This window comes from Triticum urartu, chromosome 7 (genome assembly GCF_003073215.2).
Source record: "Triticum urartu cultivar G1812 chromosome 7, Tu2.1, whole genome shotgun sequence".
Classification (NCBI taxonomy): domain Eukaryota; kingdom Viridiplantae; phylum Streptophyta; class Magnoliopsida; order Poales; family Poaceae; genus Triticum; species Triticum urartu.
Window position 1 is genome coordinate 23,716,375 of NC_053028.1, and position 25,201 is coordinate 23,741,575.

Below are 25,201 nucleotides of genomic sequence, written 5' to 3' on the forward strand. Positions count from 1 at the left end.
ATTTATCATCACTTAATTGAATTCACTGCAACATTTATGGCAGCATGCACACTAGTAGAAAAAGGGTCAAATGTGAAGCACATTAGTGCCGGTTTGAATTTGAGCCGGCACTAATGTGATCATTAGTGCCGGTTCCAATGGCTAGGCGGGCGAGCATCATTAGTACCGGTTCGTGGGCAACCTTTAGTACCAGTTCATGCCACGAACCGGTACTAATGAGGCCAGTGCGGCTGTGGTCAGGCTGGGGCCCCCATGAAGACCTTTAGTACCGGTTCATGGCATGAACCGGTACTGGAGTTTCTTAGTAAGCTGATTTTTAGTCCCACCTCGCCAAGAGAGAGGTAGTATGAGCGGTTTATAAGCTGTGAGTGCAGAGACAATGACGAAGAGGCGCAATGCTCACCTGCACGTTGATTACCTTCAAGCCTTTCGGAATAGCATAGATTGCACTGAGCTATGTGCAGTGCAGTCTACACTATTCCGAAAGGCTTGAAGCAAATTAACCAGCATTGCACCTCTTTTTTATTTTTAATAACTTATTTGAACTCCGGACTTCTTGTGTTCAGTATGCAACATTCAAAGTGACATCATCAATTTCCAACATGTTCTGACATCATTTGCTGTTTTTCAGTCATTTACCAAATTGTTTAAAGAGCTAAATCACCGTGAAATTGAAAATCACTACAAAATGAACTGTGAAAATGTTGAAATTTAGCATGGTATCATCATTTCACCCGCATAGCATGTGCGAAAGAGTAGAGAGGGTCACAGCAAAAACTAGACGCACTTCGTGTACAAACTAGACAATCTCTTTCGGAGTATCAGGGTTTCGAACGAGAACTCATCTGTTACACGGGGACTTCAATGTTTTTTAAACTTATTTGAACTCCGGACTTCTTTTGTGTTCAGTATGCAGCATTCAAAGCGACGTCATCAATTTCCAACATGTTCTGACATCATTTGTTGTTTTTCAGTCATTTACCTAATTGTTTAGAGAGCTAAATGACCGTGAAATTGAAAATCACTACAAAATGAACTGTGAAAATGTTGAAACTTGGCATGGTATCATCATTTCACCCGCATAGCATGTGCTAAAGAGTAGAGAGGGTCACGGCAAAAACTGGACGCACTTCGTGTACAAACTGGACAATCTCTTTCGGAGTATCAGGGTTTCGGACGAGAACTCATCTGTTACACGGGCACTTCAATGTTTTTTAAACTTATTTGAACTCCGGACTTCTTTTGTGTTCAGTATGCAGCATTCAAAGCGACGTCATCAATTTCCAACATGTTCTAACATCATTTGTTGTTTTTCAGTCATTTACCTAATTGTTTAGAGAGCTAAATGGCCGTGAAATTGAAAATCACTACAAAATGAACTATGAAAATGTTGAAACTTGGCATGGTATCATCATTTCATCCGCATAGCATGTGCGAAAGAGTAGAGAGGATCACGGCAAAAACTGGACGCACTTCGTGTACAAACGGGACAATCTCTTTCGGAGTATCAGGGTTTCGGACGAGAACTCATCTGTTACACGGGCACTTCAATGTTTTTTAAACTTATTTGAACTCCGGACTTCTTTTCTGTTCAGTATGCAGCATTCAAAGCGACGTCATCAATTTCCAACATGTTCTGACATCATTTGTTGTTTTTCAGTCATTTACCTAATTGTTTAGAGAGCTAAATGACCGTGAAATTGAAAATCACTACAAAATGAACTGTGAAAATGTTGAAACTTGGCATGGTATCATCATTTCACCCGCATAGAATGTGTGAAAGAGTAGAGAGGGTCACGGTAAAAACTGGACGCACATCGTGTATAGACTGGACAATCTCTTTTGGAGTATCAGGGTTTCGGACGAGAACTCATCTGTTACACGGGCACTTCAATGTTATTTAAACTTATTTGAACTCCAGACTTCTTTTGTGTTCAGTATGCAGCATTCAAAGCGACGTCATCAATTTTCAACATGTTCTGACATCATTTGTTATTTTTCAGTCATTTACCAAATTGTTTAGAGAGCTAAATGACCGTGAAATTGAAAATCACTACAAAATGAACTGTGAAAATGTTGAAACTTGGCATGGTATCATCATTTCACCCGCATAGCATGTGCGAAAGAGTAGAGAGGATCACGGCAAAAACTAGACGCACTTCGTGTACAAACTGGACAATCTCTTTCGGAGTATCAGGGTTTCGGACGAGAACTCATATGTTACACGGGCACTTCAATGTTTTTTAAACTTATTTGAACTCCAGACTTCTTTTGTCAGTATGCAGCATTCAAAGCGACGTCGTCAATTTCCAACATGTTCTGACATCATTTGTTGTTTTTCAGTCATTTACCTAATTGTTTAGGGAGCAGAAAAAAACTATATAAAAAATTTGTTGGGGCGCTGCCCAGTGGGCCTGCCAGACCTAGGGTGTGCAAATGCAAGCCCAGAAGGGCCAGCAGACTCACAGGGCAGCGCGCCATAGTTAGGCACAGAAGCCTGCTATATAGAGAAGTTTGAAGGAGCAGCCGCGGCTGGGTTTATAAACCAGTGCGGCCGCCCTTCGCTCGGCGAGGTGGGACTAAACATTGTGCACCGCCGGTGGCAGCGCACAACCATTAGTATCGGTTGGTGGCTCCAACCGGTACTAATGATTGGGCCTTTAGTACCGGTTCGTGGCACGAACCGGTACTAAAGGGGCCGTTTCCCGCCCCTTGGCCTGGCGAAAATTGGCCTTTAGTACTGGTTGGTGGCTCCAACCGGTACTAAAGGCCCCTCCTATATGTATGGCACTTACGAAAAATTCAGTTTCATCGACCACCACTTCTTCTCCAATTTCTTCGCGCGACATCGCCGCCGTCGCCGCGCCGCCCTCGCAGGCCCCGCCGCCCTCGCCGCCCGTCGTCGCCGTCACCGCCGTCGCCCCCGCCGCCCGTCGCCGCCGCCCCGTACTATGTCGTCGTCTCGTTCGCACCGTCGCCCCCGGCCCGCCGCTCGTCGTCGCGCCGTCCCCGTCGCATCGTCGTCTCGCGCCGCCGCCCGTACGCCGCCGCCCCCCGCTCGTACACACACACACACATACACACACACACACATTGTTTTTACTTATTTTCTATTTTCTATTGTTTAGATTAATGTTAGATAAATTACGTAGATAAGAATGTTAGAATGTTAATGTTAGATGAATTATATGGAAAAGATGTTAAATATTAATGTCAATTTTAGATGAATTAGCTAGATATTAATTAGGTACATATATGAGATTTGAACTAGTTGAATTAATATAACTAGCTTATTTTTAGTATGAAAATTAATAGAACAAGTTTATTTTTAGTAAGAAAATTTAGGTATATGAGATTATTTGAACTAGTTGAATTAATATAACTACTTTATTTTTAGTAAATGCTTAGTTGAACTAGCTAGTTGAATTAGTACTAGTTTATTTTTAGTAAGAAAATTTAGGTATATGAGATTTGATGATCTAATTAAAATATTACTATATATAGCTACTTTATATATTTTAGTAAGAAAATTAATAGAACTAGTTTATTTTAGTAAATTCTTAGTTTAATTAGTTGAATTAATAGAACTAGTTATTTTTAGTAAGAAATTTAGGTATATGAGATTTGATGATCTAATCAAAATATTACTATATAGAACTACCTACTTTATTTTAGTAAGAACATATGTTTCACCTATATATGAACATATGTTAGATATTAATGTCAAATGTTAGATGAATTAGATATAAATTATATGTTAGATATACTTTATTTAGGTATATTTTTCGTAAGTGCTTAGTTGAATTAATTAGTTGAACTAGTTGAATTAACAGAATTAGTTGAATTAATAGAACTAATAAGTATTTAATGTTTCACCTATGAACATAGGAATGTCGTCTGACGACGAACATGATTTCATTATGTGCGAATACTGCGAAGACCAGCGCGGCCTGTGCGGCAAAAAATTTCTAGTTGATGATAGATGCTTCAGCATCAAGCTGGATGAGAATTTCGAAGTGGATACAGTAAGTCACAACGACAAGTCTTTTTTCGTAATTAAGCATGACTTATGCTTCATTTGCTTCAACTTTTAATTTTAATTTTTCACTATTCTACTAGCGTATCCCCTGCCATGCAAGAATTTTTGTCTTGGATAAGATAGGTTTCAGTCCTAACGAAACTATGGAGGTAAAAAGAGTTTACTTGAAGACCGAGCATGGTTATACCTTCAACATCAAATTATACAATGCAGACACATACACCTATTTTGAATGCAAAACTTGGCAAGCACTATGCAAGGCTTATGCATTTGAGCCTGATATGGTTATCACCTTTGATATTCGTCCGAAAGATAATATTGAAGGTAATAGAGACATCTGGGTCGATGTGCAGACGCCTCCAATTCTACCATTATGTGAGTTTCTCAACCATATTTATGTCTTCGATATGAGATTATTTGAACCAGTTGAATTAATAGATCTCAATTTATATTGACAGCTTATTTCCAATCAAGCAAACATGTCCGGCGCTTGGTAGACAGGACCGTCCACTGTCCCGGGGCTGAACTAAACTGCGAGGAGACAAGTCATTATGTTTCATGGCTTGAGGATCTTGATGCTGTCAAGACAAAAGAAATTCATGCACTTAGAAATGTTAGTACTCAAAACGTGCGACTAATAGTGTTCGTACTGAACTATGGTCACATATATTTAGGAAAGATGGTACGATTTCTACTATTTCTCCTTAGTGCATCTTTTGCATACATTATTTTTTTAAGTTAAACTTCATTACTAAGTATGTTACTATACGATGTTCTTCAACAGGGACTCCCGATGAATGTTGTGCCTGATTGGATCGAGACTAAAGGTACCATGAATATTGTTAGCTTGCGGCCAAGATATCCTACAATGCACTTTAGTGCATTCAGGATTTCTAGTAGCGAGGAATGCTTAATAGTAAAAGACTGGAGCAAAATTGTGAACGATCACAGAGAAGTACTAGGGGGCAGCAGTCAGAAGCGCAACCCACGATTATGAGACAGGTTCATCTGCATGCTCCAATATGATGAATCAGGAAAGCTATACATGTTCTATGCTATTTTACCAGAGAGAGAGTAGCAGGAGTGATTAATTAGCTAGTTCATGCTCTTAGTACTTGTCCTCTCATGTCCGTGTTCTTCGTCCTGAACTTAATCTCAGAGCATGATTTTGCTTTTGTGGTGTTATGAACGCTTATAATATCATTACCATGTTGAACTCGATGGTATCTTTGCTTCTGGTACAAGTGAATGTTTCTTTTTTAAGCTAGTGTTGGTGGTGATTAGATAGCGGTAATGACTATGATGATTAAGTAGTGGTAATGAGACGACTATTATATGATGATTTTTAGCTAGCTATGAAAACTGTTGTTGGTGATGATATATATGATGCAAGAGTTTTTATATTAATATGATGATGATGATGAGTTATTATATCATTTATGAAAGAAACCGCAGATTAGTTTCAACTGGATGGATTCTAGCTAAGTGATCAAGTATATGCCATATCCATATTACCTCGATCACTTAATTAGGTGATCAAGTATATATAATATGGATATGACATATATTTGATGACTTAGCTAGGATCCACATGCATCCAGTCAAACTAATCCGCGGTACATTCACCTAATGATTTAACAACTCATTATAATGTAAAACAATCACTAAATTAAATTGAAAACACAAAATTAAAGTAAAAATAAAAAATAAAACCAAAACACACCCAAACATTTAGTACCGGTTGGTGTTACCAACCGGTACTAATGTCCTACGCGCCCACGGAGCTGGCTGGCCTTTAGTGCCCACACTTTAGTCCCGGTTACCGAACCGGCACTAAAGGGCCTTACAAACTGGTGCTATTGCCCGGTTCTGCACTAGTGGCACTTAACTGAATTCGACAACATTCACTAACTAAATTTCGACAGCAAGTACAGAGCAATATCTGAATTTCGACAGCAAGTACAGAGCATCCATCACAGTAATCACAGGGGGGGTGCATACATCACAACAATCACGACATCTATCACAACAATCACAGCATCCTTCAAATCCAAGAACAACCCCTAAATTAACCCTAAATTAAGCCCCAAATCATCACCACCGGCAAGCCAACATGGAAAGCAACGAAACAACAGTAATCGTCCTATCGAACGCCTACATTCCCTTCATCGCATGATTTGCGACAGCAAAACATCAATCTTTCCACCAAAATCATGAAGAACCTAGCCCGGTCAAAACCCTAGGACAAGGGGGCAACCCAGCAGGAGAAGAGGTCGATCGAGCGTGTAACGTACTCAGGAGGGAACTCCCCGGGCCCCCGTAGGAGGGGCTCCATGCCGTGTCGATGGGCGGCGGCGTCCAAACCGGCGGCAGAGAAGGCGACGGCGTCGAGGCAGAGGCAGAGAAGGCCAGGGGTTAAGGGGGGTTTGTGAGCACCGGGTCGGACCGCGCTTGTACTTACCTACAAATATTATACCACACCAGGGGGAATGTAGAAAAGTGCCCAAGGCCAGCCGCGAGCCTTCTCTTCCCACGTGGCAGCCCAGTTGGCACGTTTCAGACTGTTTTGTAGCTAAACGTTACCGCATCAAAGTTGGTGTATGACTTTTATGGGTTTTTTTGTTTGTGTATGAATCCGTTACCACCGCGCAAGTTTATGTATCCCAGGTGTAATTAACTCTTAAAAAAATGTAGTACTCATTTGGAGTACCTCATTGAGGAAGTACTAGTAGTGCTATAGGTGCATGCCAGCAATAATTAACAAGTGTGTTAACATAAAAAAAAACAAGTGTGTTGAAAAGCAATAATTAGCAAGTGCATCTCCACCGGGTAGTTAAACAAGTTCAACTAAAAAAGACGGAATCCCTCAGAGAAAAGAATCCCTAAAAGAAAAACAAAACAAAAAGAATAGAAAAACAAGTCGGTGGCATGGTGCAGCGGTTGGCGCAGCTAGGCGTAGAAACGCGGGCAAGAGCCCACGCAGCGAGGAAAGAGTCAAGCACGCAGCAGTGGACCCCACCTGGACTGGACACGCACCTGGAGTGGTAGTACTTCCGATGGTCCACAGCTACGGCCCGACGCACGCGCACGCTGCTGCATTCCCGCGACGTGGGCGTCCTATATTCCGTTCCATCGCATGGAATGGTCCCGCTCCCCAATCCGCCCAAATCGCTGTCGGCTGACCGGACAAGGAGAAGCGGATCAGGTGCTTCCTCCAAATGCCAGATGGAGTTTTATACGAGTACTAGCACCGTGTAGTAGTACCAACTGCCAACCGATGCTCTCGCACGTAAAGGGTTGCATGGTCATTTCATTAATTCCATACAGCTCCTACTATAGTAAATGACCAATCATCTGCTCGCTTTTGATACTGTCCTTTTCTGTTATCATTAATGACCAATCATGTGCTTACTTCCGTGTTTTCTGTCTCACTCATTTGTAGGCAAATTAGGCAAGGTTGTCCCTCCACGCGCCGCCACGTGCATTTATTGCTTAGTGCAATTAATGAGCTACATCCTCTGTTTCAAAGTAATTGAAGTTTTATGATGCTTCGAAGCCAATAGTTTATAAACTCTCACAAAGATCTATGGTATCAAATATATACAATATAAATATATAATTCATAATAAAGCCAATGAACAGAATTGGGTCTTGTAGATGTTGATATATTTTTATAAAGACTTGGTCAAACTTAATCAAGTTTTTTTTTGAACCGCCGCCAAGGGGAGAGCTTCTCCATCTGAATTTGATCTCATCAAAAAAATCCGGTTTACAAGAAAAACTGGACCGAAAACCTGAACAAGTTGCCCCTTAATGAGGGAAATTAGGCCGAAACCGTACACGTAACAGTGATAAAAGAAGATTAGAAAAAAAAAAGGACGCCCATGATAAGGCCTGACCTGGCTAGCAAAACAGAAGGACCATAATGTACGTTAATTACGTGCCTAACCCTTGAGCTTGGCATGGATACCGGCACAAGCAAAGAGACGCGTTGGATCTGAGTGCTAGGTGTGGGTGTCAGTCGGGTTGGAAGTAGTCCCGCTACCACCAGCCGCCGGTGGACTTTGCCCGACATCGTGTGTCGGCGACAACGAGAGGGGTGGCGGAGGATGTGGTGCTCCACTTAATGAAGTTTGACTTACGACAATCCTTGAACTTCAATTTTTTAAACAAAAGGGAGGTCCCCACCCCCTTCTCTCTCTCTCTCTCTCTCTAGGAAGTTATGCATTAAGACAAGTCGTTAATTGGAGTAAACCAACCATTTTGTTGCAGCTCCCCTCAGAAATTATATTGAGCATTTTGTTGCAGCTTCTTTTGTATAAAAGAATTGCCCCCAAAAGGCAAAAGCTAGCACTGGGTGGTCTCGTTTAAACAAGAATCAGTTACCCCTTGACTTTTGTGTGGTTTGGCTGGCGATCAGTCATTAGGTAGTTAGGTACTAGCTCGGCAGGGGCACCATGGCAGGACAATAGCCCTTCCCCCAAAGGTATGCTAGCGAGTGATTCCTAGCTAGGCGTGGCGCACGAGCACGGGGATGTCGCCGTCCTGCACATAGACATGTCTGGTCCACATGTGCCTCCACCGTGGGAGGGGATGGACCAAATCCATTGGTCCCACGTGGTTTCGGATTGTAGAATTTCAATGACAAAAATGCATTTCTTGTGATTTTTTTTCCATGTTTATCTGTTTAGAGCTAGCTTCACATATAAAAAAACCCTGCTTAGAGCTAGTGATTAGTGCTTGCCTTATTTCGCCAAAGTCAAACTAAGCTCGACTCAGTTCAGATAGTGCTACTGCTGGTAGTACATACCATGACGTGCTATAAAGTTAACCCCAATTTTCTAGATTTAGTACTTTCTAGTAAAACCGCTTGCCGTCGCATTATACCACTACTCCTTTTTCATTAATATGTATACTTCCTCTATCGAAATACTTGTAGTTAATTCCCGCAAAAAAAAGAAATACTTGTAGTTAAAGAAACTTTCATATAGTATATTTTGAACGTTACGTTCTGAACTGGAATTGTCTTTTGTTCGCCAAAGGAATCATACTCCACATTTGTTGCATGGACAAACTAACCTAGTATCCCTCATTTGCAAAGGACATTCAATCAATATATTTAATCATTTCTCCTTTTATTAAAGGATGTTGCTTCGTTTCGACCCTTCGATCGGTCTATTGTCATACAAGGCGACGACGTCAATGCCCTTGAGTGTTGCCCGGATAAACATCGGACACAGCACGGTACAGTGATGCCGACACCGAGACGACAGATGCCACATGGATAGCGACGCAGCCCATCTTGTCTTTGGTGTGAACGACTGAAACTTAAAACTCACTGTGCCCTCGTGTGGGATTCGACTACTTCACAAATCGTGAGACAATTGAGCGGTTGGGGAGGGCTTGGCGGGTGTGTGCCCCACACTTGCGTGTCCTGGGAATTTCCGGCATGGAAAGTAAGGTTCAATGCAAGGTCTCAAGGACCAAAAACAAGGGTCAGAGTGCCATAATGTACCCCGTCTGTCCCTAAATACATGGCATATAAATTGAGTCAAAAGGTCAACGATTTTCTATATTTGACCAAACATATTTACAATAATGAGAAGGTAAAAAACAAATCAATATTAATATAATGGTTGTTGATATATTTTATATATCTGATCAAACTTGGAAAGCATTGGCTTTTTGAAAAATTTATACGCCATGTATCTTGTGACAGAGGGAGTACAACGAAGAATAGCTAAAGACACAAACCACTCCCAGGGCGGACCTAAAGAGTATTTTGACTGGGGCAATCTATTTGAATGGGGGCATATTATGTAGAAACTCGAAGAATTTAAGCATATTTTCCAAAAATCAGAAGCAAATCTTACTGGAATTTCAAATTTTGAGTGGGTGCCTGGCCCCCACTCACAACAACATAGCCCTCCCACCCCCCGGGCACTCCCATGAAGCTCCCTAGCCAGTATCATCTCTACGTGCCGCCCTCCCCAAGGCTGCCATATCTTACTGGAATTTCAAATTTTGAGTGGATGCATCCTTGCGCGCATGCTGGCGAGGAACAGATCAAGTGGCCATAACTTCCGATGTCTCCCCAAAGGCTTCCATAGTTGTAAAAGAAAGAGGATTTTGTATACAATTTCAGCTGGATAGCTAAAAGAAATCCCCTCGACAAGCAGTTTGTTCCTAATGATCCACAGGTGCCAACCAAGAGTTGTGAAAGACTTCCACACATGGTTGCGATCGTTGCCCCGAGTAGTGGCCACAACTGAGTGGAAACCCACAAAGTTGTCCGGTTTCCATGATGACCTGATATCTTGGCAGATAACACTCCACACGAATTGAAACACTACACATTGAAACATAATGTGTGGTCACTAAGAGCATCTACAGTCGGCTCCTCAAATGGTCTATACATCCGGGCGGACGGCCCAGTCAATGACTCACAAAAACATGCCTAACCATGCTCCTTGAACTGGCCCTATACATCAGGGCTGACTGACACGCCTCATATCCAGCCCAAATCAGGAGCGGGTATGAAAAGGCCCGGGCACGCCTGGGCGCGTCCACCGTGTCGTACTGATGTGCGGGACCCGTACAGGTACCCATAAAAACCCTAAGAACGCCGCTCCAGCAGCCGTCCAAGGGGCGAAATCAAGCTATTTAAACAAGACGACGACCCCCAACCCTAGCCGCACTCACATTTCCCTTCCCTCCATGCCTTCACTCCCCATCCACTCGCAGGTCGGAGTTTGTGATCCTCCTATAGCCATTGCCTGGCAGTGGACCACCACATATGCAATGCTCACTCTGGAGCGTCGGTTAGAGCTCCTTGAGGAGATCCAGGCCCGGAGCAAATCTCGGATTGCAGCCTGCCTGCCTCCGGGCTCACCGAAGCAGGAGGAGGATGCGGAGCAGAAGGTGCAGAATGCGGTCATGGAGGACACGAAATCGGAGGAGGAGGAGGAGGAGGACGCGGAGCAGAAGGCGCATGACGCGGTCACGAAGGACACGAAGTCGGAGGAAGAAGAGGATGAGGGCGAGGCAGATCCGACGCCTCTGGCTACCGGATTCGGCATGGCCGACACACTGGGCGACTTTGAGGTCGCCCAAGCGGAGAAGGCGGTGGAGCAGCAGGCCATCCTCAACTACATCTGCTTGAAGGTGGAGGCGGAGGCAAACCACCACTACCTCCGCGAGGCACGGGCGAAGGTGGACGCACTCTTCGTGGACATGGAGTCCGATGAGGAGCTGGAGCAGTGGGAGGCGGCCATCCACCAAGAGGCAGGTCAGTCTGACATTGTCAACATGGGGGTTGTCTACATCTTCGACGACGAGTAGAAGTAGCCTGGGTTTATCTATGTAGTACTGTAAATTATGTGTTGCATGTGTACGGACGCAAAATGAGCGGTGACCAGGCCCAAATCCGGGGATGCATGAAGGGCTGGATTTGATATATGCGGAAGTAAATTTACTTCGGTCAGTGTGCTAAAAAAATACCCGATTGGTGATCACTAATTTTTCGAAAGCAATTTAAGATCATCAATTTTTACATTAGCATGTACTCCTAGTTGACAATCACCGTATATGTTTGGATGCATATCGCTGCTGTGACGTACTCTTTGACTTGATCCACTTATGGCCTGACGGCGTGGTATACGCGGGGAGTTTCGGCAAGTTCGCAGGCCGGCGGCTGCGACGAAGGATCAGAAGCAGCGGAGCTAGGGAAGCAAGACCAGAGAATGATTCCAAAACATGAAATCTTTCAAGTCACGGCTTGGCAGCATGAATACTAGAGAATATTATAGTGTACCAGCCCACACGGGGGCATATAGCGTCGACCCAATACCGTAGAACCGTTCGTATGTCGTCCACCTAGTATCGTAGAACCTAACACCAAGTAAAGTTCGTATGTCGTCCACCTAGTATCGTAGAACCTAACACCAAGTCCGTATGTCCAGTTGAATCGAAAACTGGCTCGCACTTGCACTTACGTAACTGAACCCCTGCAACTAACCAACGGTGAGAATGGAGAAGACCACGATAACGAAGGCGAACCAGAAGCTCGACGCGTCGTCGTGGGCGATGGCGGCCGGAGGGTCGACGGTGTCGGTGGAGGCGGCGGCAGTGGCCTCCCGGCGAGCACCCCTCAGCTCCCGGCGTCGGTGAACCCTGTAGGCGACGAACAGCATGAGGGCGGCTCCGGCGAGGAAGAGCGCGAGGTCTCGGTGCTCGGTGCCGACTGGCTGCTCCGGAATGGGCGGAATGGGCGGCACCGAGTCAGGCATAGTCACGTCGCAGGGGAGGACCGGGCCGATACGCGGCTCCCTCATGGCGTCCGCCAGGCTCGGGGGTGCGGTCAGCAGGGCGCGGGCGTAGGGCGGGAGAGGGCCGGCCAAGATGTACCGCATCCGGCTCGCGAAGAACCCCCCTCTCCTGGCGCGTAGGTAGTACCAGCCCACCTGCTGGTACGTCTCGACGAAGAGGCGGTGGAAAAAAGACTCGCCGATCCTCCATACCACCACGATGGCCGGCTCCATTGTACCTGTAAGCCATTCACGAGAGGAGATGCACAGCATAAACGATTAGTAGCAGCAGCTAATTAATGGAAAAACCGTTACGACACACAGGCTCTATGCATGCGACCTCAAAGTTAAGGACATGGGACAAACAAACCAAAAAGGAGTACGGGTGCAAGTAGGTAGGTAGGTAGGATCCTGTGACGTCATGCATGCACAACAACTCGAAAAGTAGTAGGACGATTTGGTTGTATGTAAACGAAAAGGAAAACAGATGATTCCCCTGATCCTCTGATCCTCCAAGCGGTCACGATTCACAGGCTCTACGACAGTAGGTGTGCACATAAGAAGCAGTACTCGGGTCAAAACATGATGCAAAGTTGAAAACAAGTTGTAAAAGTGAGTCGCCACACAGTTATACGCCGGTCTCTAGATGATGCTGCTGCTACCGGACAAAAACGCCGAAAAAATGCGCGTGCAAGCAGGATCCCGTGACGTCATGCATCCACAACTAGGGGGAAATTAGTAGGAGGATGTGGCACTACGGAGAGTAATTAGACTACAGACAGAATGATTGGGCGGGTCGCATTAATTACAGTTAAAATCAGAGCAAGGATTGTTGGACGCGTGCACGAGAGCATCGCCGGGATGCGAATCCATTCCACAGTCGCAACAGAAATGCACACGAGAGTAATTTTCTATAACTCGGTACCAAAACAAATCTGGCCCCAGTTCAATTTATCTTCATCAATCACAAAAAAGTAGACGCATCCAAACAACAGCTTCTACGGGACGGAGACTCCATGTTCTATCTACGCAGGCACAACACATTGCGAAACAGGAAGCCACTGCAACTGGTGCACGAACGCGCGTCTGAATTACTGGTACTACCAGCGGCCACTGCTACATGCGAATCAAGTCGACTAAGCGGCACGACACGAACGCGCGCGCGGCGGCGGGGCAATAATCAACTAGACGCAGCGCGCGCCGAAGCACGGGCCAACACAACAGCAGCGCTACGCTACGCGGCCGACGAATCTAGTATTTCCGGCGGCCGTGGAGAGGAGGCGCGCGTGGCATGGATCCGCGTCTCCACGTCGCCGGGTAGTGCACCGAATCTAGAGTAGTACTGCTGGACGCGAACGCATGCGGAAAACCCTGGCAGAAAATCAAATCCAACACCGGCAGATTGCGCGAGAGACGAGATCGGGAGGAGACCAAGCAAACGAAAGCGTGCGCCGACATCAGATGGATCGGCCACAGGCCCAGGTAGAAGCCGACAAATAAATCAAGCGCGATCCTCAGAGAGGGAGGGAGACGGGGGGAGGGAGGGAGGGAATCGCCTGCATTCCGTCTCACCTCGCAGCGTACGGGGCGTCGCCGGCGGCCGGCGGCGTGGGCGTGGGCTGCGTCGGCGTCGCTCGGGTGAGATTTGGCGAGGCGAGCGAGAGGGTGGAAGGCGCAGGCAGGGGAGGGGAGAGAGGCGGCGACAGAAAGCGACTAAGCGAGACGGGCGACGGCTCTTGACGTGCGTGTGTGGTGTGCCCTTTAATAGGAGAAGGGCCTTGCTGAGCTGGCATTGGCCGCCCGCGCGTGCCACACACACCCCCCTCCCGCCCTTGCACCAAAATTTCGTTGCTTATTGCAAATGGGTTTTCTTTTTCCAGCTAGAGTAATTCCAGCTAGTTATTTCAAATCAACATAGACTAAAGTTTTAGCCCCGCAAAAGAAAGGATTCTGACCCGCCCGAGCCGAGCTGTCTTCGCCCTACCTCTAAACCCCTACCTTCTCCGGCGCCGACAAACCACCTCCGCACCGGCGCCTAGAACATTTCCGGTTCGCCCTCGCCGGCCGCGGCATCAAGAGTCACCGGCTCGATACACACTTCTGTTGCGGAGTCGACTGCCGTCGGAAATGAGGATTTCTACATATTGCAAAGAATATGAAGTTATGTACTTAATACTGCATGATTTAATGTATATATGAGAAATTCTTCCAACAAGAAAATACTTAACCAAAGTGGAAGATGTCACAATTGAACGTGATGGTATTTGAAATGCAACTATATAGTTCAATATAATGCATGTTACCTTGATCTTTCTACTCATGACTTTCTCATTTTTTTCTGTAATTTCTTCGTTGTAATTTGCTCTTACCCCCCACCCTCCCACTCAGTCTATCTATTTGTTGTGGTGTTGAGAGAGATCGACACTAGCGATAAATTGGTTAAAAAGATATGCCCCCGCAATATCATCTTGGGCAGTGACCAACACCGGGAACTCCAACGATGAAGTCGACCCCAAAAAGACAGGCATGTTGACAAACATAGTATAGCTTCCCCGTATATTCATCGTCGGGATACACATGATATGCACGTTAGCACATGTATACATGCATGCACCCTTTCAGCTCCCTTTCAACCATACGCCGATAAGAATAGTATATATTCGCAATGCAGCTATAGTCGGAGCACACATGATAAAGAAGGCAACATATTTATGCATTCATCATGGGCATGCATGCATGTACCATATTGACTCACATTCAACTGTCGTTGGCTTAACAATATGTATGTATGGTATGCATGCATGTACCTTAATCGAATATGTCACAATTAAACGCCATAGAATTTCATAACAGTCAAAATCCAAGAATGCACTAATGCATGTTATCTTGATCTTTCGGCGTGTGGGTGTATACTTTTCCTCTATCTTACTGGTTACCATTTGCTCTTAAACCCCCTACACATTTCCCATGTAATCAACATTTTGTTGTAAAGTTGAGAGAGACGGTGTTGACGTAATAGGGACACAAGTCGGCAGATCAATGTAGTGTTAAGTGTGTACCTCATCTTGACTGAACACTAAGATAACGAAACATGCACCGAAAATATCATCTTGGACGGCGAGCATCACAAGGAACTCCAATGCTAATGTTGACCCCAAGACAATGGGCGTCTCAACAGACGTAGTATAGCTTCACCGGGCGACCATCGTCAGACTATACATGATATGCATGTTAACACATGTATGCATGGATGCACCCTTATAACCACCTTTCAACTACGTGTCGACGAACATAGTATAGCTTTATCCTGTAGATGTCGTCAGACTACACATGGTATGCACACTAACACATCTTTGCATGCATGTACCCTTCTAACCACCTTTCAACTGTGTGACGAGAGGAAGTATATCTTCGTCGTGCAGCCGGTCTCGGACTACACATGATATGCACGTCAACACATATGCATGCATGTATCATTTTTTACTACCTTTGAACTATCGTTATCTGAATACTATGTATACATGGCATGCATGCATGCATGTACCTTAACTGAGTGGAATATGTCACAATTAAACGTTATGGAATTTAATGAGATTTGAAATCCACTTACAATCCACTGATACATATTACCATGATCTTTGGTGTGTAGGTGTGTACTAATGCATGCATGTACCATTCTAACCATCTTTCAACTATGTGTGGACAGGAAGTATATCTTTCGGTATCTTAGTGTTGAGGGAGACGGCGTTTGTGTTACAGCGGAACAAGAAGGCATGGTCAACGTAATGTGTATGACCAGACACCAAGTTAATGGAACATGCCCTGGCAATATCATCTTGGACGACCAGCATCACCTGAAACTCCAATGATAAGGTTGACACCAAGACGATCGTTGTGTCTACAAACGTAGTATATCTTCTTTGTCCAATCACCGTGCAACTACAAATGATATGCACGTTAAAACATGTATGCATGCATGTACCCTTCCAACCACCTTTCAACTACGTGTCAACAAGCATAGTATGACTTCATCATGCAGCCATCGCTCGACCAAACATGATATACACATCAACACATATGTGTGCAGTGAACATGCATGCGTGTATCCTTTCGACTCTCTTTCAACTTGCGATAGCACAAGAATTTTATTGCATGCATCAAAGCACTGCCAATGCATTATATGCATTAAATATAGACTAATAGATAACCCCTCCAATGCATTAAATTATATTGTTGCATTTAAAAGAGCTCACATTTTATTTGTTTTATGAGAGAGAGAGAGAAATGTTTGTTCTCTTGGTTTTGATGCTAAGAATCATATCCAGATTAGGATATGGTAACACTCTCTTTCCACATTAAATATGGTGACTAACGTATATCACAGGAGCACTGGCATTATCCTCACGGGCATGCATGCATTGTTGCACTACACATGATATGCATGCATGCATGTAACGCTTCCAACCACCTTTCAACTACGTCTCGGCAAGCATACTATAGCTTTGTCGTGCAACCGTCATTGGACTACACATGATATGTATATCAACACATATGTGTATGCATGCATCATGGATTCATGGGCATGCATGCATGCTTGTACCCTTTTAACTCCCTTTCAACTATTGTTAGCTCAACAATGTGTGTGCATAGCATGCATGCATGTACCTTAAATATGCCACAATAAAATGCCATGGAATTTAACGAGATTCAAAATACACTTAGAATGCACTGATGCATGCTAGCATGATCTTTTGGCGTGTAGGTGCGTATTCTTTCCTACATTTTTTGTCACCGTTTACTCTTAAACCCCCTCCCCCCCCTCCCACGTAATCGACAAATTGTTGTAATATTGACCGAGACGGTTGGTGTTACAAGGGAACAAGTTGGCTTGGTCAATGTAGTGTGTAGTGTACACCCCGTCTTGACTAGACACCAAGTTAATGAAACATGCCCCGACAACATCATCTTGGACAATGAGCATCACTGAGAAATCCAATGATAAGGTCGGCCCCAAGGCGGCAGGCGTGTCGATAGACATAGCATGATTTCAGCGTGCAACCATCGTCGGACTACACATGATATGCATGTTAAAACATGTATGTATGCATGTACCTTACCCACCACATTTGAACTATGTGTTAACAAGCATAGTGTAGATTCATCGGACTACATGATATGCACATCAACAATATGTATGCGTGCATCATGGGCATGCATGTGCATGTACCCTTTCAACTCCCTTTCAATTCCCGATAGCTCAACAACATTATTTCATGCATCAAAGCACTACCAAATGCATTAGACCCCTTAAATATGCACTTAGATATAACCACTCCAATGCATTTTATCTTATTGTTGTATTTGTAAGTTATACCTAAACATCTATTTAATCTAATTAGATATAGACCGATCTTAGGGCACTCTTGATACGTGGCTCTTAGCGCAATGCCATAGACAAAATGTTGATCTGGCACCGTATTAATCAAAAAAAGAGAAGATGCTAATATCATATTATGATACCATATCATCATAAATATTATGCTACTATGTGTCATGCAAAACAATAAATTACCAAATTTTCATACTATGCACCAAGCATCATATGCATGATACTAGTATATGATACTCCATACTACGAGTAGTGTTAGACTGCTTGTAGCGAGGAATTAATATCATAAGTTGATATTTTAGGTGACCTCATTTATTCCTTTGTATGAAAAATAGCAGCACATCATTTCTTATGATACTATATATATCATGATATGATACTAATATACATTACCGTTCCTCAATTAATATTATGCCACATCAGCAATATGGTTAGTTGGCATTGAACGAGGTTGCATGATACTAGTTAGGGCATCTCGAACACTAACCCCTAAAACGGACAAACTATTTATCCGCAGAACCGGTGGGACCAGTTCATGGACACCGATGCAGGAGCTAGCCCATCCAACCACGTCCCCTAAATGTCCTTCTATGCATGTGCATATCGCGGTTGAGGAGAGAGAGGGGAAGTCTGGATGTTCGGCGTGGTGGGCCGATTTTGGTTGGCTAGACCGATGTCCAGACTCTCCTAAAGCACCCCCCCCCCCCTCCGCGGAATTTTGCTTTGAGTTTGGATGTCCGGCGCTTTTCCATATGCTCGGGGGATAACATTGGATGACAAAAGGTGTCCGGACTCCCCTAAAGGACTTATAGTGGCGATTTGAGGGTCCGCATTGGAGATTTCCTTATGATATGCCTAAGAGGTCTTAACAAAGTGAAATATTTCTCAATTAAACACCTTGGAATTTAATGTGGTTCAAAATCCAGTTAAACTGCACTAATGCTTGTTACCTTGATCTTTCCGCATATGGGTGTGTCCTTTTTCTCTACCTTATTGTTTGAATTGACATGTTGTTGTAATGCTAAGGGAGATGGTATTAGTGTTACCAAACCTCAAGTCGACATAGTCAAGTTAGTATGCAGTGTACACCCCATCTTGATCGTACACCAAGTAAACGGAACATGCCCGACAATATCATCTTGGGCGGAGAGCATCATAAAAAAACCAACTATGGGGCCAACAGGCATATCGATTGGTGCAGTATAATTTCGCCATATAGTCGTTGCACTACCCATGATATGCACATAAAAGAGCAAGTATAAGAAGGTACAGTTAGCAGGCTATAAGGATTAAACTATAATATTTATGTTGAATTTCTTTTCGAGAGAATATTTGTGCCGAGTTGGATGAGAGAAGAGGAGAGAGGGAGGAATCGAGCTGTAGATTAATAGCCGTTGCAGCATGTACTCCAGAAAATGTTGTAAGAGTATAAGGTGGATCATGCATTAATAAAGTAGTACTACTTAGCAACTAGCTACTATATATGTTGATTATTTGGTTGACTAAATGTGACATGACAACTTCACTATAATATTAATCATGCTCTGACATGCATGTCCGCACATGTAGGAATGCATGCTCACCCACATATGCATGGGAATGCATGCATGTACCCTTTCAACTATCAAGAGCTCAATTGATTTCCTCATTTTCTATGACCCAGTTTGTGCTTGTTGAACTATGCTAGGGGGTTCTTATTTTTAGAAGTGTTCTATAAAAATAGCCAGGAAACTAGAGATAAGTAGGTTAAATAAACAAAAAAAAGCCAAAATCGATAAGTTGAATTATCACATTAATTCAGCGCACTGTTGATATGTTTAAACTATTTTTTTACTATGTTCATGCTACGTCTATACCATTATTGCATCATTCTGGCACAACTTTATATTTACTTATTGAACTAACATATTAATCCACTCTAGTGCCAGTTGTGATTTTCTACATGTTTTCAGAATTTGCAGAAATAATATTTTTCTAGGACCAAAAAATCAGGGAAAAATCGTTCGAGAAGTTTCAAGTCAAGACGGGTCGGAGGAGTTGTAGAAGACACCGTAGACCCCCACAAGGCCAGGATCTGGGATGCCTGGAACCCAGGGAGCTCTGCTTCACGGCCTCTCAGTTCCCGTGTCCAAGGACCTCGGCTCCACCAACACTGCCACTGAGAACCACCTCATGAAGACCGCCCCCGATTAGGACCTCCCCGCCGTCGCGTGGTCTTACCCAACGACGTGCCCTGGTGGCGGTGCAGAGGGGTAAGCGACGAGTGACTGTTAGAGTTTGGTCGCCCTCTTGGACCCTCTTTCTTACGCTTTTCCTTGATCCCTATATAATTTTTTTTCTATGAAAAGATTCAGATAATTATAAAAGTTCACCAGAAATACAAATCATCTCAACATAATAAATTTACATCGAGATTCCGAGATCATCGAAGGACCACTACACCGTCAGAACGAGCCGTCGATTTGCTCCTATCGTCGGTCCCCAACCAGAGCCAGCTTGACCTTGTCGATGACTGTCGAGAAGTCATCGTGCACGTGTCCCTAAGGACCAACACTATTGACTAGAATTGCAGCACCTAAACCACCACACGACGAGAACACCCTACCTCACAGCCCCAAGGAGACGCCAGGAATCTACTTCAGAACTCCATCGACTACATCCAGACAGACATATTCGAGGAGGACCGAAGCCCGAAAGACAAACTCGAAGAAGAAGCGCCGCTATTTCACCCGTGTGCCACACATGCGAGGACCAAAAACCCTAACATAAACTATTAATCGGAGCGGAGGTACCGGGATTCCCCGCCACCGGCCGCCGGAGCGATAGCCAGAGTGGAGGTGAATCCACAGGCCTGCCGGCGAAGTCTGAGGGGAAGAGTTTGTCCTAGCCGCCAAGGGATTGGGGAGGACACGCTTTTGGCAACATTTGTTGGTATCCGCTTGATCATATAACTATGTCAGCAAAATGAAATACTCGTCATTTTAAATAAACATGTTTCTAGAGATTTCACATTAATCTTGGGAAAGGTATTTAGCATTTTAAATTTGGCAATATGTAGACTTCATTTATCACCAAACCGGTGCGTTGCAGTTAATTTGTTACAATTTTTTTTTTGACGTGTTCGTTCTTAGTCCATGTGCGTGGGCACAGGCCCCAGCGCCGGCCCACCTGCTCTGCTTCCTCCCTTCCCCACCAATCCCCGCCGCCGCCGCCGCCGCCGTTCCCCACCCCTCCCCGGCCTCCTCTACGCGCTCCACGGCCGAAGGGGGCGTAACACCGGCACCCTTCCTCGCCCCTCCTCCTAGTCCTAGGCCAGCTCCCTCACACACACTCTCCCTTCCATGGCGGATCGGCACGGCGAGGGCGGCGCGGCCGCCGGGGCACACAGACTTGGACGACCCATCGACAACGCTGCTGCGGCGCGTGCAGGCGCACCTCCCGACCTCGACGCAGGTGGTGGGCCTCCTGACCCTGCTCATCGCCGGCGCGGCGCTGCTGGTGCTGGCGGGGCTGACCATCAGGGGCGCAGTACTGGTGGCGCTCGTCTTCCTCGGCCCGCTGGCTGGCGCTGCTGACCAGCCCCATCTGGGTGCCGTTCGCGTTCGCGCTCCTCGTGGTGGCCGCCGCGGCGCTCTACTTCGCCACCCTCGCCGCGGCTACCTGGGCGTACCGGCACCTCACTGGGCGGCACGCCGACCGGGTGGACCGCGCCGCGCGTTGGTCCACCCCTCGTCTCACCTGTCGGGGCATGGATCGGGAGCTGGAGGGAGGCCGATCATGGAGACGGGCGGCGAGGACATCCTCGTGCTCCTGCAATTCCGCGCTCGTCGTCCCCTTCGAGGCCGCCACCGACCGCCTCACTCCCCGGTTCTCGCCTCCCAGGCCTCAGCTGACGACCTCCGTCCCCATCTCTTGGTCCCGCTCCGCGACGGGTACGACGCTCCTGACCCGCCCCTTTGCCGAACGCCACCACGAGCAGTATTGACGTTGTAGTGAAGTTCGTGACTTTTAGTTAACATCGACCTTATGGTTGTCCGTAGTTCAGTATGGCAAATGCATTTAGATTCTCTTGTTTGGCTGCCATCAGTACCACCAAATGTGCAAGTGGAGCCAATTGTTGTGAATTTTGATGAACTTGATCTCATGCTTGTAGAGAAGGATGATTCAGAAAATCTTTCCAGCTCTACCAGGTTGTGATTTTGTACCATCATATGATGTTCTTTTCTCAACTTCTTTAAAAGCACTGGATATGAATATGCTGATAAGGTTGGTTTCACTGCATTTGATGTTCAGTAATAGGTACTTACACATTCAAAAAAATTATCTGTAAGGCCTTCACTCAGAGTTGCTTCTGTTAGAATGATAATTATATTGTTAAATCATCCAGATAGTTCATGTTATTCATCATAGCTAATTTCAATATTTTTAGGCTCTGTTTTCTGCTTTATGGGCTGTTATTTCCTGTGTGTGCATGTCTGCACCTGTTGTTTTACTAATAAGTTTTATAACTGTACAACAGTTTCTTACTATGGATCACATGCAAATTTATTGAAGCAATATACTCTTACAAAATCTGAAGTAATATGCTATACTGGGCTTAGATTGCAGATGGCATGACTGTACAAGTACGTATTGTGGACCTGGTATTGGAAACACCTGGAAAGCCTGAACACTTATTTGCATATTCAGTTCTATTTCTGATGAAAAAAGGGGCTAAACCTTTTTCTTTTGTCCTGAAATACCTTTAGGGCTTTTCTAGTGACCTACTTGCATATTCAATTTTTTCCTATTATTTGTTTAGCGAGTAAAATTGGATGCATCGTTAAGGACAGGAATTTTAATTCGTAATTTCTTTTCAGGTCACCTCCGCTAGCAGCTATAACATTTCATAATTTTGTACTGTACACAAAAAAAAAACGAAAAATGGCAGGTATTCTTGCTAGATTAAAGTTGCACTTGAAATTGTAAAATCATTGTTTTCAGCCACCTGATTGTAATACTCTATCATTTATATAGGTTGTAATTTTGAAAGAAGCAAGGGATTTCTCCAGCAGCACAGGATTCATTTATGTTTTCATCGTTTGATACTCCCCTAGTTTATCCCAGTAAATTAATGTCTTCTTGTGTTGTTACCTAATGTACTAGGACATAATCAATGAAGAATAGTATACACAATTTCTGATCTCCCATATTTTTTGTCTAAATTCACAGAAGATGCCAGTTACTTTCAGTTGATCTTTTACCCAATCCTGACATGTTTGTCGATGCATGATTTAACTCTTCAAGCAGTCAAGATAACATGCGAGATGATGATGGTGCAAAGCAAATGTTCTTGGGCGGTGAAAAGTTTTTGGCAGGAATATCAGGGGATTCTAATGTGAGTGTCTCAAAGATGATTTGTCAACTTTGAGAATTTGTTAGTTGATGTTGGAAGTTCGGCATGCCTTGGCTTCCTCGCTTATAAATTTTGTCAAGCACAGATAACTCTGCAACGAACGGAGCAGAACAGTCCACTTGGCCTGGAGGTTCAGCTGCATGTTACTGAAGCTCTCTGTCCTGCTTTAAGTGAACTTTGTAATAGTTATTGACCATAAAACTTCAGCTTGTCGTTCTGTTCCTGTTTTTATCAGTCAAACCTGAAACGCATTTTTGTCAGGTTTATGGGCTTTTCTTCGATTCATGAGTCATGACTGGGGTATCTGCGTGCTTAGATAAAGTAATTTAGATCCAAAGTCTCAACAGGTTTCTTTTTCTCATGTAGTTTTAATGATTGCATTTTATGTAGTAGGGTGATGCAATGGGGAGGACCACTGCTGGAATTCTCAGGCCCCTTAAGTTTGATAAGCCTCTTAGCCAGGGAACCATCGAACAGCTGAGGAACCTAGGTATGGAATGAACTACTTGTAATGCCCTGGGCTTCGCATTATTTTTTGGGTTGCTCTTTTAATGAGGTTTCAAGTGTCTTACAAACTTGTGCTACTGCAGTAACTGGAGGTATGGACAATGTTTTTTCAACTAGCAGGCCCAGCAGGCAGAACAGTTTTGGCAGTGTCGGCACCCCTAGGACCCCTGGGACTCCAGTGTTTCACGCAGTCTCGAATGCGGCGTCCAAAGAGGCCCTGGAAGCGACAATCACCTCGCTACAGAGTGGCATTTCTGAATCCAAGGCCAGATGTGCGTACCTAACCAGCATGGAAGACGAGAGCCGCGCTGAGGACATCAGGCAGCTGACCGACAAGCAGGAAAACATGCAGTCCCTGGTGACGTGAATGAGAACCTTGATCTGAGTTGTACATTGGTTTCCTTCTTTGTGTACAGGCTGGGCAGTGATACAAAACCGGGAAGCGGCTAATGCCATACTTCCCTCGCGGATTATTTCTCTTATGTGTTCATCTATTAATCGTTCCTTGGGGTATAAAGGTCGAATGGTGGAACAAAGGGTATGCGTGGATTATGTTTTGTAACTGGAAGGGTGGGTAGCAGCAGAAAAATTTGTAGCTGGAAGGATGCAATGTACATAGGTGGTTCGCACATTATGTTTTATTTTTCGCTTACAGCTTACCAGAGGCCTGGATTATGTTTTGCTGTGTGCATAGTCAAAGTATCTGATGTTGTTCCTTGCAAAATAAATTCTATTTAGGATGAGAACAAATTTGATGCAAGCATTCCTTATGTTTAGTCAGAAATCAGAATGGAAAATGGCCCGAAGGGGAACATATTGCCTGTAGTAGTTTAAAAACAATAAAACGAAAATTTTGTTTATACTTGATGAACACGAGGCGCCGAAACGTGTTTTTTAAATGAAAAAGCCGAAGAATTGTGGGAACGAAGCATTTTCTATGGGCTAACTGTGAGGATCTCGCTACTAATTCCAGTTAATCAACCAAGTTCAGTTACAACTCCTGAAATTTATAGAGGAATCGCAAGGAGGAAGGGGATCATCTTCCCCTCCTAACTATTGTTGTCGTGACCGAGGGGGTCCCGGTCGAAAAAACCGTTAGTAGTCTTGGTCAGCATGGCCTTGGTCGAAGTAGAACGTGAGGTAGAATCATCAGAGTAGCAGTCACAACAGTGCGTCGGCGCCACAAAAATTTGCCCTCCTGGCGCCCACCAAGCAATTTCCATGGCATTTTGCTTGATCCAAAGTCGATGCCGAGTAAGACCACCAGGATCCCATGGAGTTGGCAAAGGCATACTGAACCCAATTCTTCAGCTTCGCATCTTGAGCCCAATTCAGTTGCAAGATTTGCAGGAATAGGTTCCCAAGAACATCAATCAGAAGAAAGACACTTGATTGACCCAACATGTACCAACGGTTCGAGCTTCTGAAGAATGCGCATGGAAAACTGGATGCATCCAACGGACACAGAAAACAGGGCACCCAGGCAATCAGTTTAATAGCAGAGCACCCACTTGGGTTATCAGTTGGAGACCCATGGAAAAATTCCTTCACCCATGCATAGCTCA

General features: G+C 44.7%; 1 pseudogene; it reads left to right on the forward strand.

The window, feature by feature from the left end:
- Positions 1–15,658: 15,658 nt before the first annotated feature.
- On the forward strand, positions 15,659–24,368 carry LOC125518209 (annotated as a pseudogene).
- Positions 24,369–25,201: the final 833 nt, after the last annotated feature.